The sequence below is a fragment of the Pelodiscus sinensis genome, chromosome 5, assembly GCF_049634645.1.
Source record: "Pelodiscus sinensis isolate JC-2024 chromosome 5, ASM4963464v1, whole genome shotgun sequence".
NCBI lineage: Eukaryota > Metazoa > Chordata > Testudines > Trionychidae > Pelodiscus > Pelodiscus sinensis.
In genome coordinates this window covers 72732782-72747461 of record NC_134715.1, presented here as the reverse complement: position 1 = coordinate 72747461, position 14680 = coordinate 72732782, and the positions used below count along the sequence as shown (strand labels likewise).

At 41.9% G+C, this 14680-nt stretch overlaps 1 protein-coding gene across 2 annotated transcripts in view; it reads right to left on the bottom strand.

Annotated features, from left to right (window-relative positions):
* Window positions 1–14680, bottom strand: part of TENM3 (teneurin transmembrane protein 3) — a 2294790-nt gene that overhangs the window by 2233618 nt on the left and 46492 nt on the right. Inside the window, exon 2 of one of the 2 annotated variants that reach the window (XM_075930244.1) lies at window positions 4881–4933. The exons of the other annotated variant lie outside the window; for it this stretch is intronic. The gene's annotated coding sequence lies outside the window, so the exon portion shown is untranslated. The remainder of the gene's footprint in view (window positions 1–4880; window positions 4934–14680) is intronic. 2 annotated transcript variants of the gene reach the window in all.

Genomic DNA, 14680 nt, shown 5'->3' with positions numbered 1-14680 from the left:
TCGGGCTGTCTTGTGCAAGAAATTCATGTTGCCTGTCTACACTGGCCTCTTGTGCAAGAACACTTGCAAGAGGGCTTATTCCTGAGCAGGAGCATAATATTTCTTGTGCAAGAAGCACTGATTTCTTACATTAGAACATCAGTGTTCATGTGCAAGAACCTCGCAGCTAGTGTAGACAGCCAGCAAGTTTTTGCTTTTGCGCAAAATCTTGCCAATGTAGACACAGCCCTTGTGAAATGAGATTTACAGGGATTGAATAAGAAGTCCTCCAGCTCACCATTATTTGAAATAATGGGTGGCTGTGTAAATGTGTTTTGTTATTTCCAAATATTGTCAGTTATTCTGAAATAACACTGCTGTGTAGACATAACGTAATCAAACAGAGGTTTCCTGTACTGTATAGAAGAGACTCCCTAAAAAACAGAATAGACACCAATGGTTTCTCTAGTTATTGATAAAGTCCTATCTTAGGCATAGCAAGCAAAGCCTGTGAAAACTGTGCAATCCATGATCTCTTGCCAGTTTTGAAAATTTTGGTCATGATCATTGAAAGACACATCAAAACTAAATCATATTGTTTGAAATCTTTCACACTTCTTAGCTGATTTATTACTGGATGAATCATCAACACAACTTATGCAGTACTTTGTTGATTTAGAAAATATAACAAACCATATCTATTACTCCAATTATTATTTTCTGAAGAATGCGTTTTCCTTCTTTCAGTTAGATTTTTCTTAGGATTTTTGAATTTTAAAGATCTTCAGTAGTAATTTCTCCGCAGCGTGTTTGTTGCCAGGCACAAATTTTGCCCATGCATGGGCAAAACTGGCAAGAGATCATGGATCTCTCTCAACTGGATCTCTCTCATCTGACAACATCCATAATCCAACACAGATGTTGCAGGACCAGAATGTCACGGTGGAGGGCCAGCAGCAGGGAGTCCTGTGGGGACAGCAGGCAGAGGGCTTCCCATTGCGAGCTACCAGCAAGGCTGCCCAGCATGCAACAGTGGGGCTGCCCTGCAGGGCTAGGGAACCAGCACATTGCTGTCTGGTGGGGTCGTGAGCCTGGTGGGGTCGCGAGCCTGGTGGGGTCAGCAGGCCAGCGGGGCCAGTAGCAGGTGGAGAGCCAGCAAAGATACTGGTGGACCAGAACAGGGCTGTGGGTGAAACATGGCAGGGGAACCAGAAATGACCTCCCCTGCTCCAGCACGATCCCTCATCTGGGACTAGTCAAGTCCCGAGGGTGCCAGAGCAGGAAGGTCCAACCTGTACAGTATTTTTGTTTCTGATATGCCATTAACTAGCATTTTAATAGATTCTTAACATCAAAGTACAACTGGCTGAATCCATTATGATCTACTATGCAAGACAAATGTCTTTCCCTAGGTTGCAACAATTGTATCCATATTTATGTCCTAACTATTTTTTTATCTCTTAAACATTTTTTCTCTTTTACTTGATTTCTTGCCTGGACTATCAGGAAGAAATCCCCCCACACCCTGATACCGTTATGGCTGTGTCTAGACTACACAGTTCTTCTAGAAAAAGATGTATCAATTGTGAACCGCAATTCACGTATCTTTTTCAGTTCCTTTTTTTTCCAAAAGAAGCTTTTTCCAACATTTAGCCCATCTACAGTGGGCCAAATGTTAAAAAAAAAAAAAAAAAAAACCCCTCTTTTTCCTGAGTATCCCATTTTCCTCATAAAATGAGTTTTACAGAGATGCCAACAACACACATCTGCTCTTCCAAAAATATTTTGGAAGAGCAGATGTGTTCCTTGGATGTGGCAGAGTTTTTCTGGGATACCTCCAGTATCCTGGCAAAATTCTGTAGTGTAGACAGAGTATGAAAGTTTGTGGTTTTTTCCTACAGAATATTATTCCAACACTAATTTTATTGATTTTCACATCTTATATCTTCAATACTACAGCACCAAATTATATATTGTAAAAAAAATTTTGCATCCAAGATCTAATTTTCCTTTTAAAACTCCTACGTGGCAGTACTATTCAGATAAAAAAAGTACAATGAATTAAAATCAGGACCAATTTCTTCATAATTACGTAACACAGATTTTACCAAAAACAGTATTTAAAGAAAGGAGATAATTGTAATCGCTGTACATCACAGGTGAAGGCTGAGCTGCAGTAATGTGTATACTTCTGAGTACCACACTTAAGGAAAGTCGAGGTTCAGTTGGAGACAGCTCAGAAAAGAACAACAAAAATTATAAAAGTTTAGGAAATTAACCTATGAGGAAAGGTTAAAAAACTGGGAATGTATAATCTTGAAAAAAGACTAAGGGAGAATCTGATGACTATTTCCAAATGTGTTAAGGGATGTTATAAAGAGAATGGTGATCAATTGTTCTTTGTATCTAAGAAAGAACGAGTTTAATCTGCAGCAAGGGAGATTTAAATTAAGTTTTAGGAAAAACTTTTTAATTCTATGGGTAAATTCCAAAATAGTCTTCCAAGGGAGTTTGTGGAATTTCCATCTTTAAGGGTTGTAAGAACAAAACAGATCAGTATCTCTCAGGGATTATGTAGATTTACCTGGTCCTGTTCATCAAAGAGGCTGGGCTTGATGACCTTCCAAAATCCCTTCCACCCTCACATTGCTTTGATTCTATGAAATTAAGTTTTCTGTTAATGACTTTATAAACTAATTTCATGTAATGCACTGTAAGTTTTTGTAACACTAAAGTTTCATGACATCTCTCTTTATCAACACATTCATTTTTATACTCATCTATATCCCTGCAGCTTCCACTGTAACCAGTTGTAACAGTTCATATATCTTTCTGGGCAGATTTAGTTATGCATATCAAGGTTTATTAAAAATCCATGATAATATATTAGAACTGCATGGTTATGTTGTCAGAAGTCAGGACATTACATTCACAATCTGTCCTGACATTATATGCACAACGTGAGCTCTTTCCCCTTGTGCTTATGTATTATGATATAGTCTTTGAAAAAGAACCAGGCACCAGTTTTGAAATATTTATTCTGTACATTATTGCATGCTAATTGATTAAAATAGGTTTGACCCAAACCTCTATTATTAGGAGAATAGTAGTCTTTCAGAAGACTTTCAGCCCTGGTTTACACTCCCCTTGTTTTGACATAATAAGTGAGGTGTCCACAATACCACACCTGTTACTTTGAAATAAAAAGCTAGTTATTTCAAAACAACAACTCCGCCTGCTTTCCATGAGGGAATAACGGTTATTGCAAAATAGCAGAGGTGTAGACATTCCACTGCTGCTATTTCAAAATAACTACTCCCTAGTCTCATACAAAGTAATTACTCCCCAGTGCTTTCTGGGGCTCTAAGTTGAGGTAATTCATCCACATTAAGGCAGCCTGTCTCGGACTAATTTCAAGGCTTCACTGTAGCATGGACATGCTATTTCAAAATAGCTATTTCAGGAGTTATTATTTTGAAATAAATTATTTCAAAATATTTTCCTACTGTAGACATGCTCTAAGTCTGGCCCTGAATATGAAGGGTTTCACAGATACCTTTGTTTCATGAATTCTAATGGATTTAGACTACCACCTGTTGCTACATATGTAACTAAGGTTTCACAAAACACTATATGGTATTATTAAGTTGAAAATTAATACACAGTTCTGTGACAATAAAGTGGAGGCAAGGTATGTATGTTACCTCAGATTTAGCATTTCCTCATTTCCAAATACTTTGGTATGCTATTACCATACAATGTGTATTTGATATTTAAATTTACATTGCACCATGCCCCTATGCGTTTATTAGCATTAAAAAGTGTTCAAAGTGAAGTTATGTAAGGAATGCATATTTGCTAATTAGCACTAAAGAATGTATAGCAGATATAACAAAACTCCTGTCAAAAATATATTGACAACTTTATGCACAATAAAATAAATAAATTGCCCTTTCAAATCTTGGTCATGCACATGGTTAATAAGGTTCACTAAATTCCTCTTCTGACTACTGAAATAGACTATTAATGCCTGCAGCAGGTGTTTTCTTCTCTGCACTAAAGACATTTGAAGATTATAAATGATTAAACATTCAATCAATATAATCTACATAATCAATAATACTCAGGGACCTTACTGAGGACAGCAAGTGAAAAATAAATCCATCATTGCTCTTTAATATCTACATTTAAAAAAAATCTCAAGTGGTATTGGGAGACACTGATCTGTACTGCATAAAATATAACTTATTGACCTAGCCCTGACAACGTACATGATAATACATAGCACATTCTCTTTGAAGAAACACAGTTCCACTGTCCTAAGATATTGGTTTAACGCAACTACTCCACACCTATTACACTATCTGCTAACAATGTCACTTGTTTGGTATCTTTTGATCTTTTAAAGAGGTAATATCGTATGCCAAAAATTGTTTGGAGACCAGACTCTTGGGTGTGGAGAGTTGATTTCTCATGTTCTTCACCTCAAGTTACTGCATAAACAACCTGCTTTCTGAATATTGAGCAAATGCATCGTAGAGTGCAATTGAACCAGCAAAACTGCTTCTTCAATTCTACAACAGTTTTGAAAAAACTTGAAATTATAGTGAGAATACAATTTAATACCAAAAACGTATGCATTTTGTAGTTTTAAAAAAATGTTCTAAGTGAAGTTATTTAATGAATGCATATATGCAAATGTAGCACTAAAAAGTATAGAAGATATAAAAAAAGTCAAAATATATTGGCAACTTTACGCATAAAAAGTAAATAAATTACCCTAAAAAAATCTTGGTTGTACACACAGTTAATAATGTCCCTTTGCTTCAAACATCACATTCTCCTTGAAAGGCAACAGTCAAATGTGGACAACCTATACATAACAGTGATGTCAGACTCACCAGACGGATAAGGGTCATCTGTAGATGGCTTTTCTGTTCCGTATTTACTTCACCTGGATTAGATAAGTGGAACCAAAGATTATGTACATGAGAGCTCTGTTTAATAGTAAACACATATTAATGCTTATTTTCTTACAGCTTTCTCAACTCAGTACACCTTGATGCTTTCTCATTCATTCAGATGGGCCAGATTCACCACTCTTACTCATGTTGAATTCTGGTAAACAAGACAAGCTCTCAAACACAAAGCTCTTGTTCACATTTGGGAAAGAACCCCCAGAATCACAGCTCAAAAGCTTCTCTCTCTCACCAACACAAATTTGTCTAAAAAAGAGATATTATCTCATCCACCTTGCCTCACTAATATTCTGATACAACATGGCTCCAAATGCACTCCATATAGTTTTCAAGAATATTTACATGATTAAAGTTAAGGTATGTCTAGATTGCAGAGTTTTTCCGGGATACCAGAGGTCCAAGGAACTCATCTGCCCTTCAAAAAAATTTTCAGAAGAGCAGACATGCTCTTTCGGCATCCCTGTGAACCTCATCTTATGAGGAAGAAGGGATGTTCTGAAAAAGGAGTCCCCTCCACACATTTGGCCCAGTGTAGATGGTCCAAATGTCAGAAAAGCCTGTTCCAAAAAAAAAAGGCAGAAAAAGCTATGCAAATTGCAGTTCTCAATTGCAGTCTAGACACAGCTTTAGGCATATGCTTAAGCATGTTACTGAGCTGAGGCTTTACTCCATGCAAGATTCATTATTCCAGTGGGACTATTTCATGATTTATGCGATATTTTTCACAAGGAAATGTGCATGATAATGTTTCTCCATTTTGATTCAGAATACATGTATTCATATATGTGTTTTTTTTTTTTTTTAAGTTTAGTCACAAATAATAAGAGTATAGCATGTTGGCCTCCGTCGGTCAGTTGACCATGGATGACGTATCCTAGTTCTCGTCTTGGTTCGTGTCGGATTGTCTGGGACAGTGTTGGGGACAGCGTCGTTGGTGGCTGAAAAGGCCAATCCGGAACAGGCATTCTTTGCCGCAGAAGTCGCAGCTGTAGGTGGTTCCCTGGCTGTTGTTGTTGCGTAACTTCCTGCGGGCTCGCTTTTCTTCTGATGCACGCATCATGTTCGTTTCGCCTGACTTGAGCTGTGTGGTCAGGGTGCCCCTCCACTTCGGGCGGTCTGCTGTGAGGTCTTCCCAGGACTGCGTGTTTATGTCGATGGCTTTCATGTCCCTCTTTACGACATCTTTAAATCGCAGGTTCAGGCGTCCTGTGGTTCTCTTCCCAGATGCCAGTTCCCCATAGAGGATGTCCTTTGGGATCCTCCCGTCCTCCATGCGGCGTACATGGCCAAGCCAACGCAGGCGACGTTGTCGGAGCATGGTGTACATGCTGGGGAGGCCGGCTCGAGTCAGAACTTCGAGGTTGGAGACTTTGTCTTGCCAGGTAATGCCCAGGATGCGGCGCAGACCTCATAGATGGAAGGCGTTCAGTCTCCGCTCTTGTCTCGCGTATGTGGTCCATGTCTCGCTCCTGTACAGCAGGGTGCTGATGACGCAGGCGTTGTACACTGCCATCTTTGTTGCGGTTGTCAGCCTGGGGTTGGTCCACACTCGGGTTGTCAGGCGGGCTAAAGTAGAGGCTGCCTTCCCGATCCTCTTGTCGAGCTCAGCGTCAAGGGAGAGATTATCGGTGATGGTGGAGCCCAAGTACGTGAACTGGTGGACGACGTCAAGCTGGTAGTCGTCTACTGTGATGGCTGGTGGAGTGACAGTGTCCTGGCTTAGGACGTTTGTTTTTTTCAAACTGATAGTCAGCCCAAAGTCTTTGCAGGCCATGGAAAAACGGCTCATCAGCGACTGTAGTTCTTCCTGGGTATGTGTGACGACTGCTGCGTCGTCAGCAAATATCATGTCCCTGATCAGCGTCTCGCGTATCTTCGTCTTGGCTTTGAGGCGAGAGAGATTGAATAGCTTGCCGTCCGATCTGGTGCGGAAGTAGATTCCTTCCGTTGCTGAGCCAAAGTCATGCTTGAGGAGCAGGGCAAAGAAGATCCCAAACAATGTGGGGGCAAGAACGCAGCCTTGCTTGACGCTGCTGCTGATGCTGAAAGGCTCGGAGCAACTGCCGTTAAACTGCACTGTTCCCTTCATGTCTGTGTGGAAGGATTCAATCAAACTCTGCAGTTTTGGTGGGCAGCCGATCTTGTGAAAGATTTTGAAGAGTCCGTCTCTGCTGACCAGGTCAAAGGCTTTGGTGAGATCAATGAAGGAGACGTACAGGGGCATCTGCTGTTCTCTACACTTCTCCTGGAGTTGTCGTAGGGAGAAAATCATGTCTACGGTTGACCGTTCTGCGCGGAAACCACACTGTGACTCCGGGTAGACACGTTCAGCCAGCTTCTGCAGTCGGGTGAAGATGACCTTAGCAAATACTTTGCCTACGATGCTAAGAAGGGAGATGCCTCTGTAGTTGTTGCAATCACTTCTCTCGCCCTTATTCTTGTAGAGGGTGACGATCTTAGCATCCCGCATATCCTGCGGTACGGCTCCTTCTTTCCAGCACTGACAGAGCACTTTGTGAAGAGGGTGCAGTAGGGAACACTTGCACTTTCAGCAGGTCTGGAGGAATCCCGTCGCTGCCGGGGGCTTTTCTTGAGGCCAGTTTATCAACAGCCTTGCTGAGCTCTTCTACTGTTGGCTCTGCATCAAGTTCTTCCATGGTTGGCAGGCATTCAATGGCATCTAATGCTGCGGAGGTCACCGTATTCCGTCTGGAGTAGAGGTCAGAGTAGTGTTCCACCCATCTCCCCAACTGTTGTTGCTTGTCGGAGATTATTTCTCCAGTAGAAGACTTGAGGGGTGCTGTTTTGCTCTGGGTAGGGCCCAGCGCTTTCTTGATGTCGTCGTACATGCCTCTTGTGTTCCCTGATATGGCTGCTTTCTGGATGTTGTTGCTGAGCTGGTGCCAATATTCATTCGCACAGTGTCTGGCAACCTGTTGAGCCTTGCTCCTAGTAGCCCTGAGAATTTGTAGGTTCCTCTTGCTTGGTGACCGCTTGTATTCTGCCAGAGCGGCGCGCTTGGCTTCTATGACTGGAATCATCACAGAGGACTTTGCTTCAAACCAGCCGTGCGTCTTTGTGGTCCTCTTTCCAAAGGTTGTCAAGGCAGTGCGGTGCATTATGTTCCGCAGTGTTTCCCACTTTTCCATGGCAGAGTCTCCTGTCTATGTGGCGTCAAGTTCCTTCTCAAGCGCTTCTGCAAATTTCTGCGTCAGGTCAGGCTGCGACATCTTGCTGACGTCGATGAGAGGATTTTCTTGTTTCCTTGAACGATGAAACCTCTTCGGGTTCAGCCTGATCTTGCAGCACACTAAGGAGTGGTCTGTGTTGCAGTCAGCGCTATGATAAGAGCGTACGTGCAGGACGCAATTGATAGCTGAGCGGCGAACTAGTATAAGGTCCAACTGGTGCCAGTGTTTCGAGCGCGGATGTCGCCAGGAGACCTTATGCTGGGGCTTGGTCTGGAAGTATGAGTTGGCGATGCACAGGTTGTAGAAAGCGCAGAGCTCGAGCAGGCGTTGGCCGTTCTCGTTCATTTTGCCGACGCCAAATTTTCCGAGGCACGAAGGCCATGAGTCATTGTCCGCACCTACTCTGGCATTGAAGTCACCCAGAAGGATGAGTTGTTCCTTGTCGGGGATGCTGTTGATGACAGATGTTAGGTTCTCATAGAACCGGTCTTTAGTTTCCAATGTTGCGTTCAGAGTTGGGGCGTATACGCTGACGAGGGTGATAGGGCCTGTGGTGGTGTTGAGACGAAGGGTGAGGAGTCATTCTGAGCCATTACTGCCTGGTTCTACCATACTCAGTAGGCTATTTTTCACCGTGAAAGCTACGCCATGCTGTCTGGGCTCGTCTGGGGCCTTTCCCTGCCAGTAGAAGGTGTAGTCTTTTTCTTTCAGAATGTCTGAGTCTGCCAGTCGTGTTTCCTGTAGGGCGGCGATGTCTACGTTCAGCCTCAGAAGTTCGTTGTTGATGACTGCTGTCTTTCGTAGGTCGTCAATGTCCCGTACGTCTTCGGAGAGACCCGTCAACATTGTACGGACATTCCAACATCCCAGTTTAAGAGGTGGTCTCTCTCTCAGTGTTTTGTTGCCTGGTGCGATGGTTGCAGCCTGCCGTTCGGAATGTTCCTAATCCCCATGGACCCAGTGAGGAAAGCAGACTGTGGCGGGGCAGTACCTGACTGTCTGGGGGCTGCCCAGCTTGAGGCGGGCGATAACTGCCCAGTGAGACCCGAAGATCCCTCCCACCATCGGGAACAACCCCTGGCGCCATGCTCTATGCCAATTGAGCTGTGGCTTATAACTGGTAAACTGTTGCTCCCCGTGTTGTTTCCGCGCTAGTAGCGCTAGCGAGGCTGGAGTGTCCTCACCAGGGTTGCGAGATATGTTGGTAGTCGGATACTAGCCAGGGCGATGTAATATGGAGGAACAGGCTATTGCCCACGTAGCGGGTCCCCCCTCTCCACGTCGTCGATGGATCCAAAGGAACAGCAGGGCTGCTACAGTTTGGCATCAGCGCCGTCGCAGGAGTTGCCACAGCGAGGCTGCAAGCAGCGTCGAACTGCCTTAGGGACTCCGACTCCGGATTTTTCCTCGAGGTTTACTCCTGAAGCCTTTTCCATGGAAGAATATAGCCGCAAGGCAGCGGAGGTTTAAAATCAGGGTTTTCCTTCCCCTAGATGAACTGCCTTCCTAGGCTGACGAGTATCATCTCCCCGAAGCAACTGGTTATAAGGCGCCAGTGACCCGCCTGCGCCCCTTCTCCTGTCAGTTAAAACAGTTCCGCCGGGTTTACAAGCTAAACCGCACGTGAAGGCCAGGAGCTGGACTTGGTTGTCAGAAGCTATTGGAGACGCACGCCTTATAGGGGTACTTTATAGACAGTGGGAGCTTATCCCCACTACCACCCCTGGCTATGACAACCTTGCATGAGGCCAGAACAAATTACCAATTACTTTGTCTCCAATTAGTCAGTGGGTGCCATTGGTCCACTTCTCTGTGGACCCTGCCACTGTGGGGAGTAAAAGGTGGCCTGATTTTTGCTGCCTCCTCACACCAGGCGCCCCTCCCCCGGTAATCCCCAAGGGTCCTGCTGGGGACAGGTTGCCATGGGAGGGAGGGAGTGAGGCAGGGATCGAAGGGTAGATTTCACAGACCCAATTGTGAATATGCTTTGGCCCGAGGATGGCCCACAGACCAGGTGTTTGATACCCCTGGTGTAGACTTTGCTATTGATATCTGCACCGGGTCAGATTCTGCCACATTTGCTCAAGCATCTGAAAAAAAAAAATCACAGCACAGATAAAAATATTATGATTGTGTACAATAAAGCTTCTTTATGTAACAGCAGAGGCTTTGGTCGAGTACATACAGTCTCCGCTACCTTGCCCAGCATTAGGATTTTGTCATAATCACACTTTCAGCTACAAAATAAAACAGGCCCACTTGTGTAATACTGTAGCAGCCAATATTCATGAATAAAGTATAAAGCAAACTGAAGTTTCCATTTCATACATATTACAAACTGGTTTCCAGCCCATGAAAGCTTATGCCCAAATAAATGTGTTAATGTTTAAGATGCCACAGGACTTCTCATTTTTCTTGCTGAAACAGACTCTCACAGCTTTCCCCCTGAAAAAAAATAATTATGACCCCTTTCAACCAGCAAGGTTAGCCAAGTTCAGGGCTCAGTGGCTTGTTTCCATTAGAAGGAGAAATTGGTGTTAGAGTATAATCTCTTTGATGCAACCCTATTTATTTACTAAGTGCTGTTTCTCTGAATACAAGACGAATCAAATAATAGGAGAGAGTTTCTTTGCTCAGAGCAGTAAGCCATTTTCACCCAGCATCTCTCAAGTCCACTTTAATGGTTTAATTTTTCCCAGGAACTTTCTTGTTGTGTTCTCTCTGGTTCTTTCATGTTGTTCCCCTTCACTCTGACAATAGACAAGCATCCCTCCACCAAAAAATACATAGAGCTTTCTCTAATTCCTGAGCAGACTACTAGCATGTTCCCTTGTGTGGACTCTGTTGACTCTATTTTGATTTGAGGTCCTTATTGTTTCCTATATTTCTCCTGAATGAATTGCATCTGGTGCACTCACCAGTTTCAGTGACATTTTTCCCCAAACAGAAAGTGATATCAACTAAAACAGTCATAGATGAAAATAGTGGAATGCCAATATTTTTGTTAGCCAATATTTTTGCATTGTTTTTGCTGGTAATTTCTGTCTGGTTCTTTAGATCACAGCTGTCCAAGTATGACAATGCTCTGGTCAGAGATTGCTTCCCTCTTGCCAAGCCCAGGGAAGCCATAGAGCAGCCACTGATATTGACTAAAATTCCATCCTTTCCATAGTCAGCCCAAGTGTTTGCCAGTGAAGGAAGGAAGCTTGAGGAGAAATATTTTCTTTGCCAAGTGATTTTAATTGTTTGGGATCCAGCAATTTTCCTTATTTAGAGTTTCATTTTGGGGCTTTATATAGATTCATATTCCCTTCAGGATTTAAATTGATATTTCATGTTCCAGCTGAATGTATTATGTATACTTAGACAGTTTGCACTACTTACATATCTTATATTTGTTCATTTCCATCCAGCTGTGATCTTGTTTTGTTATACACCTGATCAACCCCTTGGAAAAAAAACTTTAAATTTGTACATATGTAAACATAATAAAATAATAATAATAATAATACATGCCTATAAAACCAAATAAAATACAGCCCAACTTATGAACACACTGACTTACAACCATCCATACTTATGACCAACCTCCCATTAACCCCATTATAATACTTTCGAGTTGAGAACCATGCACATCAAGGTTTTCAAACAGCCCAGGCAGCGCGTTTAAGGGTATTTCCAACTTACGACCAAATCAAGTTACGACCAGGTGTTTGGAACATAACCCATTCGTAAGTCAGGGACTGCCTGTAAATAGTAACTACTACAGTACACAATAAAGAGCAATCATCCAGAAAGTACTAAGAATACTGTATCAGATACTAATTTTCATTGTCTTGAAAGTACTTGGATGTATACTATTCATTTCCTGAAATTTTCAAGTGCAATCTTAACATGATAATTTTGGTCTACAGTTTCTTTGCCCCCAGATATATTAACAGTAGAAAAGATAATTCACAAATCAACTTTTGTAAATTTTTACCATGTTACTAACTACTAAATCAAAAGGTAGGAACTACCTAAACAGTGTTCATGTATTCTCTAACAGTGTCATAATATTAGGGTCATTAATGTTATAGCAGACCTCTAACTGCCAGTAGTTTAAAAAAAAGAATTGTCAAGTTGATAGGCCATATATTTAATCTATGCTTAGGCACAACTTCTTATAAATGAACGTCTTTTCCACTGTACTGTGTTACTTTAAAACCAGTCCTTCAAAGACTGAACACAACACACACACACACACACACACACACACACACACACACACACACACACACAAAACAAAACGCAAACAATTAGTCTTAAGTCCAAACATCAGCAAAGCTGTACACTCATGCTACACTCAGGACAGATTCCGTACAGAGTAGTGCATTACAACTTCATTAATGCGCAAGAACTAGACCAAGTGTTGCAAATATCCCAAGTTGTTTCTATTACTCAGTCCACTGATTTTTTAAGTATGGAGCGTTGTTGCAGTTGAGTTGGTCCCTGGATATTAGAGACACAAGGTGGTTGAGGTAATCTGTTTTATTGGACCAATTTCTGTTGGTGAGAAAATGACAATAAAGCATATTGCCTCTCCCACCTTGTATATTTGACTTTTAAAGCACATTCCAAAGATACAGCTTTAAAGGAAGATTATATTTGAGGCCTAAGCATTTCAACAGAATCCATTTAGTATGGCTAAACTGATTGTGCCAGTTAGCAACAGTGAATCTTCCATTTCTATTCAATTACAGCATCAGATTTTTTACTCACCTGAAAAGTCTACCCCAATTTTACCAGCCCTCTATTTCCTCATTTGTAAGCTAGATATTAGTTACACTATTGTTTGGAAAAGTATTTTGAGATCCTTGGATGTGAAGGTGTGTGAAATGTTACTAAGTATCAAAGTGTTAGTAACATATAATGAGCTTCTGTGTATATAGGTTGGACAGTCACATGGTATATTTGTATTTCAGCACAAAATATATAAGTAAAATCTAGAGAGAAATGTTTGGGGCATTGCTTACAACCTCTAAAGTAAGTCCAGCTATACCTAGTTACAAAATTTGCAAAACAATGTTCTCTCTCGGAAATAGCCTTAGGTTATTTACAATTGAAAATTAAATACAAGCATGCTAAGATGTACTTAAATACCAAAACCAAGAGTTAATACAAGATACCTTATTTGGTAATATAATTTTCTTAAAAAAAAAGCCAGCACACAGATTAGTGCACTTCCCAGAAGATACCTCAGTTTAAAAAAAAGCCCTGAAGGTGCAGAAGATACAGAATATGCTAATTCTGTTGTTTGGGGGGGGAGGGGCAGGTGGGAAGGGCTATCTCTACAACTGTTATTAAATCCCATCCAAACTGTATTTTAACTTTGTAACTGACAGCTATGAGCACATACTTTAGAAATTGTTTATTATGCTAGAGGTTGAAGTATCTATCAGCTCCCATTCATTTCAGATTTGTGGATTCAGAGTAAGACAGCTCAGCCATTCCAAATGCTATCTATCATTGTGTCAAAGTTCCCAGTCTTAAAAAAAAAAAACCTGTTTCTTTTCATTGTGAAAGATTTGATAATGAATACACCAACAGCTCCATTTATGGGGGGGGTAAGGGTTAGTAGCCCCCCTTCCTGAGTTTGAACCCACTATATTTCATACGAGGTTTGCTTAAAGCTTTATGCCCTGACTCCAAAGGCAGTTCTTAAATGCAACAGAGTTTGAGCTGCTTGCAGCTTTGCTTTGGGGCTGGGTATTTTTTATAAGAGGAGGAAGGGAAGATGATTAAGAATAACAAAAGGCTGGGAATTCCACTAGATGAAGGATTGTTAGATCATCACTAAAACATTGCCAGACACTTGACTTAAAAGATAGTGGGGGAAAGAGTAGGAATGAGTGTTGTGCTGCTGGGTTTTGTATTTGGTATAGCAAAGTCCTTGCTAAGGCCCCTTAATTTGGGACCCCTTCTTGTATCACAAATCAGCCAGAGACCCTTTCTGGTGCAGTCACCTGTGCCTTTTATTGTAAGTGCCAAATTACCCACCACCTTCCATTTACAGAGCTTTGATTTTCCAGCAGCTAACTCAGCCAGCCAACCAGCCAGCCAGCCAGCCTCTCCTTCTGGCTTGGGAGCACACTTAGCCACACCCTAGCTCCCCTCCCCCCTTTCACTTACCCTCTGGCTGCCTTATATAGCCCTCTGGCTAATGAGGCCTACAGCTGCTTCCATTAGCCTTTCAGACTTGGGCTTGCTCAGCTGGCAGTAATTGACCTTTTCAGCCAGGCTATAGTGGCAGAGCTCCTGCTTGGCTAGAAGTCTGTTACATTGGATTACTGTGTTAAACTTACAAATGTTCTTAGAAAAGGAGTGAACAGGGACTAATACAAAGCTGACTACAAAGAGCTACAAAGGGATTTCACAAAATAGGGTGACTGGGCAACACAAAGACCGGTGGAATTCAATGTTGATAAGTGCAAAGTAATGTACATGGGAAAAAGTGATCTTAACTATAGATCTAAAATAGCTATTATCGCT